The sequence below is a fragment of the Carassius auratus genome, unplaced genomic scaffold (genome assembly GCF_003368295.1).
Source record: "Carassius auratus strain Wakin unplaced genomic scaffold, ASM336829v1 scaf_tig00021828, whole genome shotgun sequence".
Taxonomy (NCBI): Eukaryota; Metazoa; Chordata; class Actinopteri; order Cypriniformes; family Cyprinidae; genus Carassius; species Carassius auratus.
The window spans coordinates 3,788-15,913 of NW_020525138.1; the positions used below are offsets into that span (position 1 = coordinate 3,788).

At 35.7% G+C, this 12,126-nt stretch overlaps 1 long non-coding RNA gene and 1 pseudogene across 1 annotated transcript; both read right to left on the minus strand.

Annotated features, from left to right (window-relative positions):
- LOC113077161 (uncharacterized) lies at positions 1-1,532 on the minus strand. The gene is made up of 4 exons (XR_003281261.1): positions 1,356-1,532; positions 310-414; positions 149-191; positions 1-40 (listed from the first exon to the last, which is right to left on the minus strand). It is a non-coding gene; the product is annotated as an uncharacterized LOC113077161 (long non-coding RNA).
- Positions 1,533-2,912: 1,380 nt separating this feature from the next.
- On the minus strand, positions 2,913-8,700 carry LOC113077158 (thread biopolymer filament subunit alpha-like; annotated as a pseudogene).
- Between the last annotated feature and the right edge of the window lie 3,426 nt (positions 8,701-12,126).

Consider the following 12,126-nt stretch of genomic DNA (forward strand, 5'->3'; position numbering starts at 1 on the left):
TGTAGGTTTTCTGCATTCACCATATTTACTGTCCTCATTGCTGAAAACAAAAAAATAATAACAATTTATTATCTATCGGTCTATATAAGTAATTGATTAATTAATTATAAATTAAAATGTATTCGTATATAAAACATTTTTTTCTTACAAATCATCTTGTTCATACAGGTCATTGTCCTCTTGTTGCATAGCTCAAAATAAAAATAAAAACATTACAGCAACATTAGATGATAAAAAGAACTATATATATGTATAGTGCACAAGGAAGATACTCTTTGTGTGAAAGTGTTGTGATGTCAGACCACTTACAAGATTTCTTTCTGCAGCACAGACAGAGAGCATAAATACAACCAAGGCAGGCCAAAGAAATGATGGCAAGGAGAACTCCTTGTTGGCTCTGGACATCAATCATACCTTGAACAATAAGTTTAAAAAAGATATAAATAAATTCTCTTTTATCTTATTTGACACTTGAGGTTTACAGTTTAGATAATATTAGTTTAGAGTATATATATATATATATATATATATATATATATATAATATATATATATATATATATATATATATATATATATATATATATATACTCATATGAGAACAAATTGCAGAATGTTATCTATTTACCTCCACAAGAATGTATCTCACTGCTCTGATAAAAAGGCACAAAGTATTTGTGCAAGAGATAAGAGAATTATTAATACGCAAGATGATTCAACGTGATAGTGAGTTCAATGAATCACCATCTCAGGGTCAGAAAAGCCTTCATTTTTTCATCCTCAGCGAACTTGGATGCAAGATATGTTAAGATAATTATTATTATTATTTTGTACATTTTTGGTAACATTTTAGAATAATGGTCCATTGGTTAATGTAAGTTGACTACTTTAGTTAACATGATCTAACCAAGACCAATCCTTCTACAGCATTTATTAATCTTAGTTGATTTTAATTTCAACATTTACTAATGCATTATTCAAATCAAAAGTTGTGCTTGTTAACATTAGTTAAAGCACTGTGAATTAGCATGAATAACTGTATTTTCATTAACGAACATTAACAAAGGTGAATAAATTATTAAAAACAATAAATTATTATTATTAATTAATTAATTAACTAACATTAACTGACGGACCATTATTATTTTGTTTTATTATTTCTTCCTTTTTAATTCATATCAGCTCATTTAATGTGAAGAAGTGGTAAAAGTATCTGATAACATCGAGAGAAAAAAATCTTCCCCCATATTACATATTAAAAAGCCATTTTCTGCTACTAAGCAGCTCATACAGGTTTCACAGTTTTCGATCAGTCGTAGTGTTGAATTATGAAGAGTATTAGTAAGTGAGCGTTACCTTTAGCGAGGCCTCTCAGTCCATCTCCATTCTGATGGATATTGTTTGAAGTCAGATGAAGGACTAATGAGAGCAGAATGAACCTGTGTTTCCTGTTTCAAACTGAATCTAACCACATCCGTGCAGAACCATGCCGGACACCAAGAAGAGACCACCACAAACCCACAGCAACACACAAGACACAGAGAGGTGAAAACTCTGCTTCGAAGGCTGCTCGCTACATGTGTGTTCACTGTCACACAAAATGTCAAACCTTTGAAATGCAGCCCCGTCATACGCATTAGGTGACAAACGGTTGCAATCAGTAGCATGCAGAACCTGGTTGTTGTTTCTTCAAATAGAGCAGAATGTGATTTCAAAGAGAAAATCAAAGGCAGAGTCTTTCAGACATGAACTCTTAGAGACTTTAAGAGAGATTTTAAAAGTTGGAGGGTTTATTGAAGCTAATGAAGGCTAGTTAAGAGTTGTTATGACATTTGGCATCTGAGTCTGTAGGTGGTGTGTGGTTATGTTTTTTTTCCGCTTTTTAAGCATCTTGCAAGACTGTTTTCTTACTAGAACAATGGTGGTAAGAGTTGACAAGGATCTTTATTTTGAGATATACTTAATAATGTTATGTTAAGAGTGTTATAAAATGAATTGTTAGGTTGTAATTCAATTAATTAAAAGTCCATGTAATATTGTATACAGTATATGAACTTTTTTCAACTAAATATAAAATAGTGCTCATGTAAGATACTCTTTACTCTTTCACAGCTTACATGTGTTCTATGTATATCGGTTTTTAAGCTTTCACAATATGCGCACCTAAACTTTGGAACAGAACGTATCTTTTCTCCTGTTATGTCCTCTATTGCTTTTTTTTATGGCCTGTTTTACATCCTTTATGTCTTATGTTGGGTTTTATTGTTTTTATAATCTATTCAGATTACAGCACATTGGACAACTATTGCTGTTTTTTTTAATTGTGCTTTATAAATAAATCTATTGAGATATATTTGTATATTTATTTCACAATATGTTGAAAACATTATTTATATTTATTTATACTTATAGATATTTTGGTAACATTTTACAATAAATTTCCAATTAATTAACATTATTTAACTGCATTAGGTAACATCGAACTGACACTTAATTGTTTTCTAAAGCATTTATTAATCTTTAGTAATGTTTATTTCAAAATGATATTATTTAATGGGCCTGAGCTAACCTGATCTAACAATGAACAGTCACATTTTTAACTAATGTAAACAAAAATGAAGAAATACTGTAACAAATGTATTGTTCATGGTTACTTTATGTCAGTTGATGCATTAATTAACATTAACTAATGGGACTTTATTGCAAAATGTTACCAACTTTTTAAAAAAGAATATTACATGATGAAATTTTATATATTTTTGCATATATCACATTTTTAAAAGACACACTTTATTATTATTATATTATGTCAATTGGATTTATCATTATTTAGAACTGAGATGTGATTGACGTTATTACATGGAAAGATTGAAGACCACTGTGTTTTTCTCCAGTACCAAAATGGAATTTTCTTTTATTATTATTTTTGTAGCAGGAAGTGATGCATGGAAATACAATACAGACATTTTGATCTGGTATTCAAATTAGTACAGAATCGAGCATCATTTTATTTAAATGAACATGATGGTGCGCTCATAATGTGTGAACTTATGGGAGGTGATCTTCATGAAGCGTCATCGCGGACTCAAATGTGAAAGTTCAGCATTCTGTTGCGGCTTGAAGAGTGGAGGTTGTGAATCTTCAGTAAACAGTGGATGACACTGAGTGGAAACAATGGAAAGTGTGACTACAAGCGAACATGACATTTCATCACGAACGTCATTTTACCATTTAAGCTCTGATTCAGTGATGAACAGTAAGTGGGACTCCTAAAGTCTGAAATGTTAATACAAATGTGTTTTTTTTTATGATCACGTATATCTTTCTTTCTCTCTTATTAATATTCTTATTTGATTAGTGACTAACACTAAAACAGAATCATTAATATATAACTCATTTTCCCAAAATATTCATAATGTTCAGGAACTTCAATTTCATTTTCAGCTTTCAATTAGATTTAAAAAATACATTTTGGCGTCAGACTTGGAGTGAACAGTCTGCATGTGTATGTGTATGAAAGCACTTATGAATACTTACAGGCACTGCTGCTCAGGCTGGAGGACATGTAACTGCTCCCTGCGCTGTAGGAACTTCCTGCACCTGCTCCAAAGCCCAGTCCTCCACCAAGTCCCAGTCCTAGACCCCCAAGACCACCTCCTAGGCCTCCGCCCAGCCCAAATCCACCTCCAAGACCTAGACCGGCACCTCCTCCCAGGCTTGCACCTCCTACACTAAGGCCTAGACCTCCTCCTCCTCCTCCAGCCGCTGCTCCTCCTCCGACTACAGTCTTAGACATGTGCACGGTGACACCACCTCCAGATTTCAACCTGGTTCACGAAACAGAAACAGCGTGATTGTTGAGTGAACAAAATCTAATCTACTCATGTTAAACCTCCTCACCTGTTCTCTTCACTGTCCAGGAGTTTCTTATAGGCTGTGATTTCAACATCCAGCGACATCTTGCTGGCGAGAAGCTCCTGGTATTCTTGCCCGTAATGAGCAATTTGCTGAAGGAAAAAACCCATTCAGATTCTGAGTGACAACCTATGTTTTTTCACTTTTCTATTCATTAAAAGGGACATTTTAATAATTAACAGTGTTTATCATTTTGTCTTAATTGATTGATATATTACCTTTCTGAGATCATCAAGCTGGGACTTAAGAATAAGAACCTGATCCTGGTACGTCTCCGTGTGGGAGCTGGAGTGACACTCTGCCTCCTCCACCTGAGACTCCATCTGCAAGTTCTGTCAACGGAGAGGACATCAGTTATTCACAAGAATGCCAAGAAAAAGGGGTTTTAACCCTTTGTGACACAGCACAGTAAGTAATTACCAGAGATTTGAGCCTCTCGATCTCCCTCTGCACAGAGTCAATCTGTAGTTTGTAAACTCTGAGCTCTTCCTTGGCTGAGGTGAGTGTTTGAGAAGTGGGGTGAGAGGATACAGACATCATGGAGAGCTATAGAGCCAAAAAAGAGAAATTACCTTTAGCCTTGCCCAAGGCATGTGGTAAGGCTACAAGATCTGCAATACAAGGACTTGCCACTTGAGGGAAGCATTTTATAAAAGATTAATTGAAACTCATGCATTATCATCAGAAAAATTAAAAAAATAATATTAAGCATCACATTACAACAAGGTTATTTATGTTTATAATGCTTTCGATAAATCAAGAATGAGTAAGCATTCTCTGTATTAATTAATCTTGGTTTATTTTATTTTATATTATATCTATTACATTATAATATAATTGAATTTTTATATGTTAATGATTTAATTAGAACAACATTGTAAATCTATTTAAATACTATATATATATATATATGTATATATATGATATAATTGAAATTATGTATATATATATATATATATATATATATATATATATATATATATATATATATATATATATATATATATATATATATATATATATAATTTCAATTATATCATTTAAATACTTTATATAATGTATCATTATAAATCTATTTAAATATTAATAAATCTTATCATTAAATATGGTTAATTATTAACTAATGTTTTATGCAACCTTGTTGTACTACTGCTGCACAGTAGTGAATATTCTAAAGCTTGAATGTTAAAGGGCAAAGGTTTCATACACTGTCCTGCACTGAGAGGAGGGCATCCTGCTTGCTGCGTTGAGCCAGGGCTTCATAGTGAGCTTTGACTTCAGTCAGCGCTGAGGTCAGATCCTGTGCCTGGGCTGCGTTATCCACTGAGATGGACACTGCCGACTTCACACCACCAGTCACAATGTTTCTCACCTCTTTCACTTTCTAACACACATGCAGATAAACAAGCTAAGGTCAATGGGAAATGAATGATCTAATTTGACACTACTGAAATAAACAAAGGCATGTCGAAGTAAATGAAGAAATAGAGGTATCCTGCAGACTCACAGCGTCATACACCTGCTTGGAGAGAGCAATCTGATCCTCCAAACCACCAATGCTGGTTTGCAACTCAAAGATGGTAAGGTAGAGATTATCCACTTCCTAATGGAGGAGAATTTGTGTAGGTCAGTCATCTGTACGCCTGTAAAAACCACATCAAGGGCAGGCTCTAAGATTGTTTAGATCCTACCTGTCCGATCGCTACCATTTTGTTTACTTAAATGGGGAGTCATCTCATTTATCATCAGTAAAATATGGAGTGCCACAAGGATCCGTCCTAGGTCCCCTTCTATTTTCAATATATATGTTGTCCCTTGGTAATATTATTAGAAAATACGGAATTAGCTTCCACTGTTATGCTGATGATACTCAGCTATATATCTCAACGAGACCAGATGAAACTTCCCAATTATCTAAGCTAACAGAGTGTGTTAAAAATGTAAAAGATTGGATGACACACAATTTTCTCCAATTAAATTCGGATAAGACAGAGATACTAATTATTGGACCAAAAAACACTACACTGAATCTTGTAGATTACAATCTGCAACTAGACGGATGTACTGTTACTTCCTCTACAGTCAGAAATCTGGGTGTTATATTAGACAGCAATTTGTCTTTTGAAAATCATATTTCCAATGTTACAAAAACTGCATTCTTCCATCTTAGAAACATTGCCAAGCTACGAAACATGTTATCTGTTTCTGATGCAGAAAAGCTAGTTCATGCATTCATGACCTCTAGACTGGACTATTGTAATGCACTTCTAGGTGGTTGTCCTGCTTCTTCAATAAACAAGCTACAGGTAGTCCAAAATGCAGCAGCTAGAGTCCTTACCAGGTCAAGAAAATATGATCATATTACCCCAATTTTACAGTCTCTGCACTGGCTACCTATTAAGTTCCGTATCAGTTACAAATTATCATTACTTACCTATAAGGCCCTAAATGGTTTAGCTCCAGCGTACCTAACTAGCCTTCTACCACGTTACAACCCATCACGCACCCTAAGGTCACAAAACGCTGGACTTTTGGTCGTTCCTAGGATAGCAAAGTCCACTAAAGGAGGTAGAGCTTTCTCACATTTGGCTCCCAAACTCTGGAATAGCCTTCCTGATAATGTTCGGGGTTCAGACACACTCTCTCTGTTTAAATCTAGATTAAAAACACATCTCTTTCGCCAAGCATTCGAATAATGTATCTTTTTAATTGTGAGTGTAGTTGCATCTGTTCAAAGGTGCATTTTTATTCATTAACTTGGGTTAAACTAATTTTACTTTGTTGGATCAGCAGCTATGCTAATGATGTCTGTATTTTGTTTCTATGTTTCGCCACGGTAACTAGGATTTACACAAGCTCCAGTCTGGATCCAGAACACCTGAGAAGAGATGATGCTGACCCTCAGAGGACCCCAGATGATGCTACCTTGAATCAACAAACAGAACTAACAATTATTGCTAAATGTGTGACTGAATCATATAATAACTTATTTTTATTTTTTCTAAAATCCTGTCAAATGTGCACAAACTACTAGCTACTACTAAATATTGTAGAAACATAATTTTCTGTAAAGTTGCTTTGTAACGATTTATTTTGTAAAAAGCGCTATACAAATAAACTTGAATTGAATTGAATTGAATGGAATACTGATGATGTGTGTTTCATACCTCTTTCAATGCAGTCCAGTCAAACTCCAGAGTTTTGGTTTGAGCTGTTTCCTCATCATACCTGAGACAATACAGAAGGAGAGAATGTGCAGATACATCAGTAATTGTCCTCTTGTCTGGTACATTCTTACCCAAAGGGCATATTTTACCTGTGACAATCACCTAAGCAGGTAGTTAGAGATATAAAAATTAATATGAGAAACTTTAAATGATATTATAGCACAATTACTTTGGCAATACAGATGAGAACTAGATTCATGTAGAGTATTAAAATCATACCACAAAGTGCCAATAATAAGACAGAACTAATATTGTTGAGCAGCAGTTAAGTGGAATATAATTACAAATGTGTACTCAAATGTAATGAAAAATGTTATTGAAAGATAAAGAGGCTTCTAGAAATGAGGTTTCTTTAATGCAATATTTGAAACTAGCTTTTTAAAAGTTTGGGGATGGTATGCTTACTTGTTGAAAACAGTTGTGCTGCTTAATATTTTTGTGGAAACTGTTTTTTTTCTTCTTATTATGTTTCTTCAGATGTTCTGTGAACTCACCTGGCCTGAACATCCTCAATAATGCCTTTATAGTGCTCAATCTCCGCGATGATGGCCTCTTTAGTAGCAGTGAGGCTGTCGATCTGGGATTTGTACGTTCCGATGGCAGAGGTCAGAAGGATGGAAGTGCTGGCAGGTCCACCCTGCTCTGGGTTAGTAAACATGGAAATTTTGGCTTTTAGTACTGCATTGTGCTGCTCCAGTGACCTTGCCTGTGAAACAACAATGTTATAGTCATTAGAACCTTATTTGTAAAAGCATTCAATAAAGTATTTTCTATTTACTGATTATACGTTAATATGATATATAGTATGATATTTGTAAAACCCACCTTATCAATAAAAGATGCAAATTTATCATTAAGGGCCTGCAGCTCCTCCTTCTCTTTCATCCGTGTGTCCTGCACTGTGTCCAGTGATGGGAGTGTTGGGTCGATTCTGGGCATTGGAGCAAGTACCTGCATCCACTGTAGTGGTAGAACTGATGAAGGATGGGTTAAAACCATAGCCTCCGATTTTAAATACTCGCCCCCCAAGACGGGCTCTCAGCGGAGCCACACCAGCCCTGATCCCCGCTGCTCTGGCACCACCGGCTCCCAGGCCGAGGCCTCCACCGAGAGCGAGAGCACCACCGCCGAAGCCCAGTCCTGATCCTGCACCAGCCCCAAACCCTACACCCAAACTTCCTCCCAGCGTGAGACCAGCTCCTGCTCCACCCCCTCTCGCCAATCCGAGTGAACGGGACAGAGTGGTGCTAACGCCTCCACCTCCCCTGGCTCCGGAGAACAGACGGTTGCCTCCATAGGTGGCTCCAAATCTGACGGCTCCCCCACTGACACGCAAGCTTGACTCTGTCATATCTGCACTCAGAGCTGGGGTCCAGGTCTTTGCCGAGGAGTCCTGGTGCTCAGTCAGGATGGCTCGATCACACTTTGTTCTTTAAATACCCAGCTCCTTGAAAGGCCGCCCAGAAATTTTCACTGTAGCTATTGTTGGTGAAAGTCATATGTTCCAGTGGACAGACAGGTGAGCGTCCCCCCTGCAGGCACTGATTTGTCTCCAACATGTCTGAGGTAATTTAACAGCCTTGGTATGTGGGATTGAGAGAAATACAAACCCTGCAGCAACTTGACTGGCAATGACTGGCATTTTCAAACTAATTTTATAATAATGTATAGTCTTCTTCTTATTGCTGTTGTTGTTATTGTTCAAAACAGTTTCGCTGCTTAACTATTTAGTGGAAACTGACTTTTTGTTTCGGGATTCTTTCTCAGCTAACAGGGAACATTCTAGAACATTATTGAAAGGTTTTTATTATTAATTATATTAAGTTATGCATTAAACATTCTTTAACATTCACAGAATGCTCATTCAAAGTTATCTAGTATTTAGTAATATACAGTATTATAAACAAAATTTCAACAACATTATTTATATATCATTCATGGAAGGTTTCTCTGAAACATTATAGTTGGATATTAATCTAACAGTGGTTCAGATGACATTCCAAAGTATGCAATTATGTTGTCTCTAGCATAGTTCAAATAAAATGTCTTTTAAAGTTTAAAAAAACTGGACATTTTGAACATTCAGACATCATGTTTTCATTAATGGGGATATTAACAAAACATTAGAACATTTATATGATGCAATATTATAAATGTATTTATTGTCACTTGATAATTTTAATGCAGAGTATAATATGATGTAATTTTGCAAATCATTATATATTTTAGTATAGTCTCATTATTATCATTGTCATCATATGACATCATTATAATCATCAATGTTAAAAATAGTTGTGCTGCTAAATATTTTTAAGGAAACTGTGATACAGTTTTTTTTGTCAGGATTCACTGATAGAAATTTGAAAAGAACAACATTTCCTTTGCAACATTACAAACATCTTTACTGTCACTTTTGATCAGTTTAATGCATTCTTGAATGTACATGTTTAAAGATCCCATCATATGATTGACATTTTGAAAGTCATTTTATATTTGCGTTTAGTCTTATTCGTGCATGCACAAGAGATACACTGAATTTCATGATATTGAGCTGACAAGCCTGTTAGAGGAGCCTGTCATAAATCGGGATGGTTGTGACAGTGAGAGGCAGGTGAATTATTATTTTTTTTAACCAAAGCATAAATTTGAGCTGCTGCAGAATTGCTGACAGGTATGCAGCGTGCTGTAACAGCTTCCAGAGTGTAATTCTGGGTTAGGCTATACTTTAACTGTTACTTAATAAGTTGAGCTGTATCACAGTTACGGGAATCACTTTTACCCCACCTTTATTTTTTAAAATAAACAGTTACAATAAGTGCAGTATCTTTTAACATCAACAAAATTTATATGCTAGAGTCGCTGCATCCAGATCAAAGAGAAATTAAAAGTTATTGACCCTGATACACCATCCTGGAGATTCCATGCATTTATATCTTTGGAAATATCTTCCACTGCAATAGAAAACCAGCCTTTTTTTAATCATTGTTTCATCAACTGTAATTCTGAAAAATTTGATTAGTTTTACTGATTCATTCATTCATAAACACATTATCAGAGATGCAGTGTGATCTCTTTTAAAGATAACACACCAGACTTAAAAGAAAAGAACAGATTTATGTCTGGAAATTGTCTTAAACTGTGCTTTGTCATGTTTTTTCAATAATAAAAAAGATGCAAATGATTATAAAATGATCTGTAGGTTGGTATGGATTGTGCTGAATCTTTGCCAGAGGAAAAACAAAGGCTTTCATGACTGTCCAAGCATGCATGTGGTCTCTATGCTCACTGATACAGAAGACTCCAGAAATAAAGAAAATAGTTTGAACAAACATTGTATATAAGATCCCATAAGAAATTTGGTAAAATACAACACTGTTCAATTCATCTGCTGGATGTGTAGTCAAATAAGTTTATATTTACATGTAAATCATCACAACCATTAGAGTACATGTTTTAATAACATAAAAGAGTCAGAGGTATAAATCTGAAAGAAACATCTTACCAATGATCCTTTAGATCAATGTGCTTTATTATTGGTATGATTAGTACATGGTTCTGCTGAGTGCTTGGTTATGGATGTGGCTAAATCAAACCTTTTGTGGAATTGAAAGGTTCCATATGTTAAAGGTTCTTCATGGAACCATCTATGCCAATAAAGAACCTTCATTTTTAAGAGTGTAGTCTTACATCATGTTCCTCCTGATCAGACAACGTTAACCCATTTAATCCCAAATTTTGTATTACACTCCTTGAATAGAGAAAAGCAATCAGCACCCTGGACAGCATCTAGAGAGAATCCCAAATACCTATTCCTTTCAAGCACTGGTCCACTTTTGCGTTTTATCATCCGCTGATTTCCGCCCATAACGCAGTCGTACTCGCCTGTTATTAAATTAAAGGACTGTCATTATTTTGTTTACTTTGTAAAGTCCACCATAAGATGATCGTAGGAAAGGCTAGTCACATCTCCCAAAGTGAACAAAGCGATTATAGATGCCAGCTCATTTGACATATTTACAAAGACACAGAAATGAGACCTCATTCGTGCTGTTACAAGGAGCCAGTAACTTCTGCTAAAACGACTCCCTCGCGGTGTTTAGCTTCAGTGTTTGTCGGAGGATGTTGCGGTGGAGAGGAACGAGCGACCACGGAGCGGCTCAGCGCGGGCTTCACTCTGACCGGGATAGAGGAGCCACCAGTTATCCCGCTCATATTCCTCCTGTGCCCTCAGCATCTTCCTCTTCTTCATCTTGCTTTTTGTGAAAATGGTATGTTGGTCAGTGACAGTAAATATAATCCCTATATAAACCATTCCTAGAACCAGAAGAGCGACGGTGGATGAGAATGGCTGGAGCACGTGCTGAACTTTCTCCGCGCGCGTCCCGTTAGTCTCGGTCGCTCCATTAAAAGCGCCCCACGTAATCTCAGGCGTCTTCATTATTCACAATGCGTGAATCCGGGTTGACAATTCCACGAAAACTGCTTAGAAATATCCGTTAGCCGCTGGATTTATTTCAGCCAGTTTAGCCATCTCTTATGAGAGCCCTGAAAATAAGAAAAAATAAAATGTTTCAAATTTACAATCCGATTAAAAAATGTCTTAATGGACAACAAAATTTAGAACCGGTTATAAAGTGTGCTGCTTAAATGTTTTATCCGTACCTGATATAACAGCCCGGTCCCGTTCAATGAATGGGTGTGGAAAATGAGGTGTTGGTTTGGAAAGATGACTTCACAGTCTCTGACGTAGGCTGTATTCATTAGTAGGCTATTATGTGAGACTTCGCTGCAAAAAAAAAAAAAAGGGAAAAAAGGAGACATCGCGTAATAGATGTCGTTTTTTTGACAATATATTATGTTTACAGCGTTGCATAACGTAATGACGTTATAAGCAAGTCCCATGCGACGTTTTAGATCGTTAACACAATTACAGAACTATAAAAACACAAATATCGTTGTTTTTGTCTCACACACGTTTCACAGTA